The following is a 12,793-nucleotide window of genomic DNA, read 5'->3' on the forward strand; positions in this document are numbered from 1 at the left end:
AAAGCGAAATCAATCTGTGAGATGTGTGAGTTCACAGGAAAAGCTGATTTTCACATATCAAAGTTTGCATTCGAAATGTCTTTTATCACAGGTGAAATCACAACATCATCTGAATGTTTCATTTCACAAGAAATGTTTCACTTCACACGTGACTTTATCCCTTTCACATGTTAAGTTTGCAGTACACATATAAAACCAAAAACATGTTGTTTTTTTACCACCTTTGATTTTAAGATACACATGTAATTTCCAAATGTGAAACTGAGGTTCATATGTGAAATATTTCACTTTACATGTGACACTGTCCTTTTCACATGTAAAGTTTGCGTTCACACGTGAAGCTAAAACCATGTTTTTTTTCACATGTGAATTTTAAGATACACATGTGATTTCCAAATATGAAATTTAAGTTCACATGTGAAATCAAAACATCACATGTGAAATGTTTTGGTTCACATGTGAAAGACTGAATTTCACGTGCTTTTTTCATAAGGGGTGGCATACGCGTCAGAGGGGAGGTATTTAAAGTGGACTTATTATGCTTTTCGTCATTTTCATATATATATATATATATATATATATACACACACATATATAATGTCTCAATGTCGGATGTTCATGTTAAAGTGGCCAACGTGTCAAATAAACTAAATACATGTAGCAGTAATCCTTGTTAGCAAAAAGCAGCAGCTTCATACTGCTGTGAACACAAAGTTTCCAAAGGCTTTTTATACTTTCAGCCCAAGCTGACGTCAGCTCGTGACGGATGTTTTTATATGGACATCTGCTACACGCACAGTGCGCAAGTTTGCTGCTCTGCTCTGGGAGTAGTTATGCCAAGCCACAACTCCATTACACAGCACAGCAAAGTAAAATAAGTAGTTTACCTGTTGGAGGTGTGCTGGTTGTCTGCAGTTCTTCATCAAACGTCATCATGTTTCTGGCACTGTGGCTGTTTCTGCTTGTACTATTCCTCCCTGCTTTATTTCTAACTGATCTGCTGAACAAATAGATCCAAATATCTCCATATGTTGTTGTTTTGACTGTTCTTTAGCGCTGCTAACGAATCTCCGCTGATTCACTGAAGACCACGTTTCACGGCCTGTAAATTCTTCACAATAAAAGTCTCCCACTATTTAGTCATTTAAAAGCTTTTAATTTGAAGCAGTAAAACAAGAAATGTTTGGTTTGCATCGACAATAAGTTACACAACTCTGATACGTAAAGCTGGCCAATCAGAACAGAGTGAGTTCATTGGGAGGTTGGCCTTAAAGAGACAGGAGCTGAGACAGAATGTAAAGAGAAACTGCGTATATTGTGGGGCTGCATAAAGGGCCAGTATGAGATAAATGAGGAGTTTTGTTGAACTATGAATCATGCAGAGCTACTCTAGTGGAGTCCAAAAATAAAAATTTAGAGCTGAAATGAGCATAATAGGTCCTCTTTAAATGTCTGATATGGGTCTTGGGCTTAGGTGTGTCAAAATGACTCAAGGGTGTCCTCAAGAAAATTTCAAGTTAAAGCTTCAAATTTGACATAGAAGAACAAAATTTGGTAGGCACTATCATGTTCAGACTCACAAAAAAGCCCCCTGGACCCATATCCTATGTCCAACAGGAAGTCAGACATTTTGAATTTACTTTTAGCGCAGTTTTTGTAATTTACAGGCATTGTGTTTTAACGAACTCCTCCTAAAGATTTAACTCAACTAATTTCAACTTTGGTCAGTGTCACCAAAAGACCTTTATGATGAAAAAATATCAAAATCTCAAAAAATATCAAAATCAAAAACTTCGATGTTTTGCCATGAAACAGGAAGTTATTGTAACTTGAATGTACATCGTCCAGCTTGCACCACGTTTCTCATGCTTCATGAGAGTCCCAGCCAGAACAGAGTTACATTTACGAAATTTGGTAGGCAGATTTACCATCCCCACACTTTAAAAAAGCCTTTTGAAGCCATACCTTAAGTCCAACAGGATGTCAGGCACTTTCAATCTACTTTGCAATTTTTTCATAAAATGAAGCCATTGACAGGTGTTGTACTTTAACAAACTCCTACAGATTTAACCAGAGCGACTTCAGATTTGGTATGTGAAATCTAAAGACCTTTGCAATGCTAAATTGAGAAGCTTTTTATATTTCATTGGACGCCCTTGGTGTGGCGTGCCGGTGAATTTTACCCAAAACATGTTTGGGAGATTAAACAGGAAGTTGTAACTGGACTTTACATTGTCCAATCTGCCCCAGATTTCTCATTTTTGATGAGAGTCCAGGCCTGAACACATATACATGTCAATATAGAGTATAAGTCATAGTGCCCCCTACTGACAAAAGGAAACCAGCCATACATGACAAATGTCATCCGATTTACATGAAATTAACATACTGTGGTTTAAACATGAAATACAGCAACAAGTAAGTAAATAAGTAAACTTTATTTATAAAGCGCAACCAGAGTTACTAGGGGCTGTACAATGCAAACAATTGAGAAAAATAAAATAGAAAAAATAAAATAAAATAAAGTAAAATAAAGAGTTTAATAACATGTAATATCAATATAAAAACAATAAAACCATAAAACTACACAGAGGGCAGACACAGAAGTCAGATACAAAACCAGTGAAAGCAACACAGAGAACAATCACACATTACAAAATAAAGTGCTCATGAAATAGGTGAGTTTTTAAGAGCTTCTTAAAACTATTGACAAACTCAGCATTTTTTATTACTAGGGGAAGATGGTTCCAGAAGGTGGGGGCCACAACCACGAAAGCATGGTCACCCTTGGTCTTAAGCCGAGATTTCGGGACAGCCAGAAGGCATCAGTCAGTAGACCTCAGTGATCTCACCATGGCCAGTGGACACAATTATTTAGAGATATAAAGTGGAGCCAGCCCGTGTGGTGCTTTATAGGTAATTAAAAGAATTTTTAAGAAAAGATGGCTGCCGAGGATATGGGTGGTTTGTTAGGCTCCACTTTTGTCCTTTTTTCCTGCTCCTCCCTGCTACTACTCACTGTTTTGGCCACTGTTTTCAGAACAAGGACAGGCCTAACAGAGATAATTTAGACAACAAGCACAGAGATAATGGAAATGTTTGCTTACTGCTGCTTTGCTGTTGGCTTTTGCTGGTGCCACTTGGACTATGCTTTAAATCAGATAATGTGGAAAAACAAACGCCAAAAATAGCCGACTACTCTACATTCCTGAATGAAAGGCTGAGATTGAATTTCCTCGGACATGGATACTTTGTAATCTACTTGATCACTGGGCAAAACAGACATGCTCTCGGCACACCAAACAAACAAAACACTTGGAGAGGAGACAAATGGCATTTTCCCAGTATACTACTGATCCTGATCTTATTATCCAGCGATGTACAGTTAAAGTCTGGCCCATCAACCAACCACTCAAGTGTGTACCTGCAGGTGGACTGACCGGAGGGCAGCTGGATGCAGGCCTCACTGGAGCGGGATCCTTTGCTGGGGCGGCAGGCTTGATTGGAGCAGCGCACCCCAGGGCTGTGTGTGGATTGGCTGGGGGGATGGACTCACTGCTGGGCCTGCCTGAGCTGCTTGTGCCAGACACGCTTCATGTAGCGACTGACCAGCGAGCCCTCAGTGCACCTGTTGGTGCAGGTTTCCAAACAGGGGGACATGAACTGTCTGGTGAGCACGAACAACCGTACTCAAATAGGCGATCCAAGCTACCAAAGCGCGTGGTGCACCCAAAAAAACGGATTCATAAACCACACTATGAAAAAGGTATTCGATCAGCACGACAACAAAAGACTGACTGTAAATTATGCAAAGGTGATATGGGACTCTATGTCAAAACCTAAAGGTATTCTGGGTGGAAACCTGAACATTCGGAGTACAATATCAAAAGGAGATCAAATTCATCATCCTCTGACAGACTCTAATCTAGACTTCCTACCTCTGAGTGAAACCTGGCTTAACGATAATATTGTAACCAGCATAATTGATGTTCCCGGCTACGTTTGTTACAGAAAGGATAGATCATCTGGCAGGGCGGGGGGGAATATTGTTCTATGTCAGAGACACTTTTAAATGCAATGACATCAAACTGGACACACCTTTAGAATGTTAAGCCTTAAATGTAGTGTTGTCCTCCAAGATGCATTTTAACATTGTAATCTTGTACAATCCACCATCACATATCTCTTTTTATCATCATTTAGATGACTTACTTAAACTGTCAAATTTTCGCCCTGAATCTCTCTTTTTTGGAGATTTTAATCAATTGGCTAGATGAACATTGCAAACAAAAGTTGAAAATGATATTGTCAAAATGTAATTTTCAACAGATGATAAAGCATCCAACAAGAATCACTTGAATGAGTAAAACCATGATTGATCTGATAGTCACAAACAGACCCGAAAGAGTCACAAGGACATATAATTTAATAACGGGCCTTTCTGACCATAACATGACCCTGATTGTGAGAAAACTAACAAAACAGCGTCTACCAATATTCATGAATGAACACACATCAAGGAATGCAGTCATTCCTAAAAATAAAATGAAACAATTCGAAAATGAACTAAATAATATTGACTGGAATAACGTTTTACAAACCAGTGACTTAGACAACTGATAAAAACACTCACAGAACTGATTGAAAAATCTTTAAATGCAAGCGAAGAAGAGTCTCTTTACCTTTCTCTGGAAACACCTAAACTTAAACTTAAGCCCAGACAACAGAAATCAGTAACAGAGCTTTAAGTAAATGGAGTGATTAGCACCGACAGTACAGAAATTGCAAATGAATTTAATAATTACTTCATTCAGTCAGTGGAGGAGCTTGCTGAAAATTTTGAACCAGCAAAATTATCACAGGTTATCATCACCTCCTTACATTAAGGAGGTTGACCAAGAGAAAGTGGGTAAAATCATCAATACATTAAGTAATTCAAAGTCAAAAGATTTGTTTGGGTTGGATACTGCTCTTATTAAAACTCACAAAGCCTTATTAACAAACACACAGCTCCATTCTGATCAAACCTATAACACATCTGATAAACCTCTTTAGTAAATTCCCACAAAGCTGGAAAACAGTGATCATAACGCCAGTTCTTAAAAGGTCCAGTGTGTAGTATTTATTAACATCAAAAAGAACAGACTTGGTAAAAACTGAATAGATTATTTATAAGTGTTGGGACGGGCAGTAGTGTGTTTAGTTATTAGCAATAATTCATAATTATCATAGATAATTATGAATTATGAAATCAAGATACTGTTAACCTTAATCAATAATAATCAATAATAATCAATAATAATAGAATTATTAATATGAATTAACAAATACGGGGCACCACCCGGAAACCAGGACCAATAACCAAACAAGGTAGTCTCATACATGGGAGTTCATCTAGAATGTTAATATCTGAGAGATATCAACATTCATGGGTGAACAAAGAAGGGTGAATTTGAGCTCTGACTCCTTCAATCAGCCACCTTTCACTATGTTACACACAATAATGACAGAAGAACTTCTCTTTAAAGAAGTAACAGTGTTTATTAAACTTAGCAAGGTTAACAAAGTTAACAAATGCTTCATTCAATAAAACAACTATCCTAAAATCTAATCCTACCAAACAAAACACAAACAGCTATGTACAGGGTTGGACACATGCAGTGGAATGCGTGTGTGTGTGCGTGTATGTGTGTGCAACAAGATGGCGACGGGGCCTGACGTGATGACGTCGTCGGTCTGCGATGTGGATGTGACTATGGGAGGAAGTCACGTTGCGCGAGAACCGGATGGCAGAAGTATGGCGGTGTCTTGGTTAGACAGAAGCAAGACGGCGTTGCCTGGTGGACGGCGTCTTGCACTCACCCACTTCTGTAAAAAACACGTGTCTGATGGCAGATAAGGAAAGACAACGCAAAGCGTTGTCTGACGTTATCTGACCATCAGATAAGTAAAGCAGGAAAAATGGACTCGACGGTCCGTCAACAACACAACAAACAATAGCAAAAGCTAAATGCTAAACAACAGCAACTGATGCTGAAAATAACACACAACTAACACTGCCTCTGCCCAGACTTATGCCTCTTACTTGGTCACTTCAGAAAGCGAGCAGGGTGTGTGTGTAGTCCATCTTTATGCCCAGCTTAGTCCTGGGCTCGGATGCAGACAGTGGCCGTTCTCGCATGATCGGCGAAAAGCACGGCAGCTGGCTCTCAGCGGCGTGGCGGAGAGAACAGCAGAGTTGACTCGGTGAAGAAGAGCGGAGCGTTTCTTCCTTCTCGAGGGAATTTGAGGACGCTGGTTGCAGCAGTGGTCTCTCTCGGATCCGGGAATGTGTTCGGGGAAACACGGGTGAAGTCTCGTCTCATCCGGCGAGGGGAGTCTTCGATGAGGGGAAAGCACGTGCGTGTTGTACCCCCTTTAGTCAAGCTGACTCACAGAGGAACAGGAGTTACCCCTAGCTCAGTGACATGGGAAAGGCGTGTGCTTCAGGGCACGTTCAGTTTTTAATGGGGCGGTGATGTCATGGCTGTGTCATCAGGACGCTCCACTGTGCAGGAGCGTCTCCGCCAATGAGACTGTATGTTGACTGTTCTCTGCTGAGGTGTTAAAATTGCAAAGCATCCTTGGAAATGGAGTTTGCAATGGACTCCCATTGTCTGTAAGCAGTATTTTGGCGCTATTCCTTTGTCTCGGGGGAAACAAAGGAAAAAGCACCTCGTGGTCTGGCCTCACAGGTTACATGTAGGCCTTCTCTGTGTGACCTCATGGTTTGAGGCCCAACATAAGTATATTTTAATTAGTGTCTAATCAGCTGAAAATAATTGTTGTGTTTTCGTTACCTTAGAAATAAGCACTTTATATCTACATGGGAGCGGGTCTGCCTCCACGGTGGCCACCATGTTGTATCGCCATGTTTCTACAGTAGCACAGAACAGACAGGCTCCAGTGAGGGCCTTACGCATTTTAGATTCAGTGGGTGACTACCGGAAATGCACCGGTTTTAAAACGAAGAACAGACCAAACATTTTGTATTGTGAGAAGTTTTTGAAACCAAAGTCTGATAAATGGAGGATCATACTTATTTAGGAAATCACAGGAGAGTGAATTGTCGTTGTCAAAGAAACAAAAACACGAAGAAGCTAAAAGAAATCGGGACAAACAACGGCATAAAACGAGGATAAACCCAGATGGAAATCCCTGATGAGAGAAATGTTTGCAGACTGATGCTGAAGTTTCCTGTTTACTGCTGGACAGGTAAGAGTGTAATGTATATTTATTTTGCCCCGCTGGTAATGGTTCAAAACCTAGATGTACAATGTTTATTAGCAGTACATTATTTTCCCTGAAAAGAAGTGCCGCGACGTAACGTTAAATATTAGCACACTTTTTCTGTGGCAGTAAGACAACACATTGACTGATAACTAAGATATTTAGCACTGGTGATGTGCGAAAGACAGTAAGTTAGAGTAATGAGTTAATGTGAAAGATAAACTGAGGAGAAGTCTGCTCATCACTGAGTTAATACATCCTGTGAATTTATATTTATATTTTTCACAGTGCTCCATGATTTCATTGTTTGCTCCTAATTTGTCATTTAGAAGCACATGTACACATTTGGGGGCAAAGTTAGCTTATAGTCCAACACAAGTAACGTTTTCCCCGTTTCAATGTTGAAAAACATGTAATTGCTACCAGAGTTTTAATTTTACATTTATCAGTCAGAAGTAGAATTTTTCTGTTATTTATTTTGGTGTGTTTATCCAGGCCAGCCAAGGCTCCCAGCATCTTAGGACGTAACATTGTCAGGTGGGGAAGCAGGAGTGGATCCAAACGCAGAGGCCGGAATGCAGATTTGATGAAAATCTCCTTTAATCGTGGATGGTCAAGAACAGGCAAACAGAGCTGAACAGAACTAGCAGACGAAACAAAACGAATGATCCAACAAAGACTCAACTCAAAACCAGACCTTAAATACAGACTAAACTAATCAGGGAATGGGGAACAGGTGACGAGACACAAGGGCAGGCTGGGAGTGATTGACTGGGGGAAACACAGGAAGCAAGGCAGGGCTGACGAGACTGATACAGGGCAGGTGTGGGGAAGACACAGAGCAGAGCTGGGCTAACAAGGGTGATGCAGGGCAGGTGAGAAGGAGTACATGAACACACAAGGGAACAAAACCAAAACCCAGAAAACACAATACTCTAAATACAACCCACACCAACCTGTCCAAGAACCACCATGAACCTTAACTTAAGTAAACAACACACCAGGCTAAACAATAAAAGGCAGTCCAAACCCACTACCCAAATATAAGAAAAGGCATATGACCAGAAGGACTAAACAGAAGTGCAAACCAAGAGACCCCAAAGAACACAAGAACATAAAAAGACCAAAAAACACACAAAGTCCAGGCAGGGTGTGACAAACATAATGTATTACAAGGGTTTGTGACTGTGTCATAAAGAACTTATTTTCTTGATGTTGCTGTTGTTTCTCCAGCTATGAAAGAGTACCTGTAGCATCATGTATGCATGGTATTGCCTTTATCTTCATCCTAAAGTGACTGTGTAATAGGTCAGGGGTATTTCACCATGTGCCATTGATGGCTGGGAGTATGTTGGTTTTCATTACAACCAAAGACAACAAAAGTTGATTTCACTGAATAGCTACTTGTCTCTGGCTGAAAGTGTGTTAATCAATGAAATAATCAGATCTAGTCTGTTATTGGGATGAAAATCTGTATGGAATAAGGTTGAACAGTTTCTAGTGAGCACATCAGATAGATAGATAGATAGATAGATGATTTATAATAGTAAGTTCATTCATTTGTGCTGTTTTATTTTTCTCAGGCACTATTGGTTGGCATATTCACTATGTCTGTGACATTCACACCCGCCATATCAGAAGTATTGCAGACCAAGTCAGGAGAGGTCTAGGTAAGTGATACACATTTGTTTGCCCATGTAGCATATTAACTTACCTTGTAAGTCCTACTCTTGGTTAAATAGCACTATTTTCACATTTACAACCGCAGTTTTCCCTGCAGCTGCTGCTCTACACACCTAGAGCAGATGAGGAACAGCAGTGCCAGTGAATCATGAGTGTTGTTCCTGCCATGAGAGCATCTTCATCCAGAGCAATAAATTGAATACCTCTGGTGTGGTTTTGGTCTGAACCTTGTCAGCTATTATATGTGCAGCAATTTGACTGCTGGAAGGTGATTGGATAAGTTTAATCACACTGCTTTTAGTGTTCAAACAGACTAATGATTTGATAGATTATTCTGTCTTTATCAGAATCAACTCTGAAGAACCCAGAATAAGCTGTCAAAATGTTTGAATAGTAAAAGCTGCATGTTTATGTTATCCATCAGATTGAAAAGGATGTCCAAAAATGTTTCTGTTAAATAAAAGATATTTTTATTACAAATGTCATTATTTATTTTGTGGTTCGAACTAGTGAATTACAGTTTACATAACCTGAAGCGGCAATGAAAATTAATCCATAACATGTACTACAGTGCCCTGTTCTGAGGATCAGTGGTATTCCAACTTCACTACTGCTTTATAAATATAAATAATGACAATATAAATTAATGTCGGAAGTGGTAATGACAATATACTGACACTGCAGGGAAATACTGTCATTGTATAAGTATATATTAATATATTTATCATCGCAATTATCACAGTGCATCTGATGAATATCTTTTATTTGGTAAACTTGCACATTTAAGTTGAACAAATGTGAATATAGAAACAAAAAGTTTAATAATTATCCAGAAAATATAGAAATGTATAGAACAAGTATAAAATAAATAAAATATCAGAAATGTAACAAATAAATATGAGATGATTTGATGATGAACAGGCAGGTGTGTGAGTACCTGAGATACTGTGTGGACGTTCCAGAGGACCTGGAGGGAAACTCAGAGGCCAGGTGTGAAACCAGTGTGATGTCTTTGGAGGACCAGGGAACTTGTCCCTGATCCTCCAAACACAGCAACTGGGGATGACAAGTCGGTGTCCCTGGCCTAAAGAGCCATGCTGTCAATAGATGAAATGTCTATAGGCAGCATAACAGTACTCCCGGTTGTCATCCCCAGGCTTCCTGGTTTGGCCAAATACCATAATGTCCTCCCAGTACCGCCTGTGAATGCATAAAAAGCATTTTCAAGGCAGTACTGGGAGAAGTGCGGTATTATTATTACACAATCTGCAGGGTACTGGCCACAGCATTTCCTCTCCTGGTCCGTAGGCATGTCTGTACAGTTACTACAAGTACACTATGGTACCCCTGGCACTCCAGCAAACGGTGGGACACCATGCCTGCACTGATGCATCATCAAGGCATCAAAAATTAACCCTGGCTGCCTCTGAAGCAGTTCACTAGTGAGCTGCCTGTGCTCCTCCAAGGTCATCTCTTCAAGAAGTCTGAAAAAATTAAACACAGGAACAACACAAATAAGGCTTTATAGGTTATAAGTTTCATGATATGTTGGAAATATGGTAATGGTAGTGCAGAATATGGATTGTAGGCTGTCCAGTGTTCCCAAACATGTCTACAACAATAACATGATTTTTAAAAAAAGTCCAAATATTGCTGATCGATACTGTTCCTATATTGTATTTATATAATCATTCAGTAGTGTTGCTGATGTTTTCAGTAGCCTCTTTTATACAGAGAATCCGCATCATAGCTGTAAAGAGGATCCAAGGGGAGGACATTTCTCTTCATTTGATAACGTTAAAAGTAAAGTTAGACTTTTCTGTCGGCTTCCTGACTCATTTTAAAAAGACGAGAGAAAGAGAGAGAGCAAGCAGCTGTGGTCAAGTGAACTAGAGGGTGATCTCTGGTAGTGAAGAAGCCAGTGAATCAGATCAATAAATGTTATTTTCTGATTGTTTCACAGCGGTTAGCTTCTAAAGCACAAACACACCCACACACCTCCTCAGCCCTGCAGCTGTGCGCTGCGCCGCCTGATTTGGTCTGAATACAGGCTACACAGAACAGCGAGGCGGATTACAGGCGCAGTATTCCCGCCTTGAACAGTGTTGGGCCTCAAACCATGAGGTCACACAGAGAAGGCCTACATGTAACCTGTGAGGCCTGACCACGAGGTGCTTGTTCCTTTGTTTCCCCCGAGACAAAGGAATAGTGCCAAAATGCTGCTTACAGACAATGGGAGTCCAATGCAAACTCCATTTCCAAGGATGCTTTGTGATTTTCACACCTCAGCAGGGAGCAGTTAACATACAGTCTCATTGGCGGAGACGCTCCTGCACAGCAGAGCGTCCTGATGACGCAGCCATGACATCACCACCCCTTTAAAAACTGAACGTGCCCTGAAGCACACGCCTTTCCCATGTCACTGAGCTAGGGGTAACTTCTGTTCCTCTGTGAGTCAGCTTGACGAAAGGGGGTACCCCACGCACGTGTCTTCCCCTCATCAAAGACTCCCCTCGCCGGATGAGACGAGACTTCGCCCGTGTTCCCCCGAACACATTCTCGGATCCGAGAGAGACCGCTGCTGCAACCAGCGTCCTCAAATTCCCTCAAGAAGGAAGAAATGCTCCGCTCTTCTTCACTGAGTCGACTCTGCTGTTCTCTCCGCCATGCCGCTGAGAGCCAGCTGCCGTGCTTTTCACCAACCGCGCGAGAATGGCCACCGTCTGCATCCGAGCCCAGGACAAAGTCGGACATAAAGATGGACTACACACACACCCTGCTCGCTTTCTGAAGCGACCAAGTAAGAGGCATAAGTCTGGGCAGAGGCAGTGTTAATTGTGTGTTCCTATCAGCATCAGTTGCTGTTGTATAGCATTTAGCTTTTAGCTTTATTGCTATTGTTTTGTTGTGTTGTTGACGGACCGTCGAGTCCATTTTTCCTGCTTTACTCTGAGGAGTATTTTAAGTTTGCTGCCTGTTTAGTTGTGTTCACCACGCTAGACTGTTTTGTGTTTGTCCCGCTCGGGACTACTGCTGTGTTTGTGCCATCGTGGGTGAGAAAGTAAGTTGCTTTGTCGATCAGAAACCAGACAACGTGCGTCACAGACTGCCGTCCGTCCACACGCTGTCTGTGGACAAAGGAACCGCTTCTCTTCCTCTCACGATTGCTTTCTTTCCTTCCTCCCTCTCTCATCTGACTAACACATACACGCGTGCACACACACACATACATGCACCGACGTCTTTTGCACATCTGATGGTCAGATAACGTCATAATTCACATAATTATCTATGATAATTATGAATTATTGCTAATAACCAAACGCACTACTGCCTGTCCCAACAACAGGCTGTGTAAAAGGGGCTACTGACTCACATTACACTGATAACACATCAAACTATACAGACTACAGTAATGCAAAGCACAGAGCTGCTATGTAAATACCACTTTGTGTTGTATTGGCATTTTTAATATCGTGCAGAACGGGTAGGAATATAATAAAATAATTGTATAAATAACGTCACAAACCTCAGTCGCTTCGGTCCCTTCGGGTTTCCAGCCTCTTCCCCTGCTTCTGCGGTGCCGGTGTTTGCTCTCCTCCCTCGCCTGGCCCTGCCTGCAGCAGCACCGCTAACTCGCCCTCTCTCTCTCCCTCTAACCTCCAGTACTTGACTCTGTAAACGAATAATAGATGTAACGTTGTCCTGCCAACGCTATCTCGCTATCAATAATGCCTAACGTTAGAATAAAATAACCTAAGTTTTGTTTAGCATGACATTGCTAATTTTAGCTTGTATTACTACAACAATAAAACACTCATAATTGCTATCTTACTTGTGA

At 41.0% G+C, this 12,793-nt stretch overlaps 1 long non-coding RNA gene across 1 annotated transcript; it reads right to left on the reverse strand.

Moving 5' to 3' along the window:
* Positions 1-9,802: 9,802 nt before the first annotated feature.
* Positions 9,803-12,493, reverse strand: LOC122991931. The gene is made up of 3 exons (XR_006405940.1): positions 12,482-12,493; positions 11,391-11,392; positions 9,803-10,436 (listed from the first exon to the last, which is right to left on the reverse strand). It is a non-coding gene; the product is annotated as an uncharacterized LOC122991931 (long non-coding RNA).
* Between the last annotated feature and the right edge of the window lie 300 nt (positions 12,494-12,793).

Source organism: Thunnus albacares, chromosome 11 (genome assembly GCF_914725855.1).
Source record: "Thunnus albacares chromosome 11, fThuAlb1.1, whole genome shotgun sequence".
Classification (NCBI taxonomy): domain Eukaryota; kingdom Metazoa; phylum Chordata; class Actinopteri; order Scombriformes; family Scombridae; genus Thunnus; species Thunnus albacares.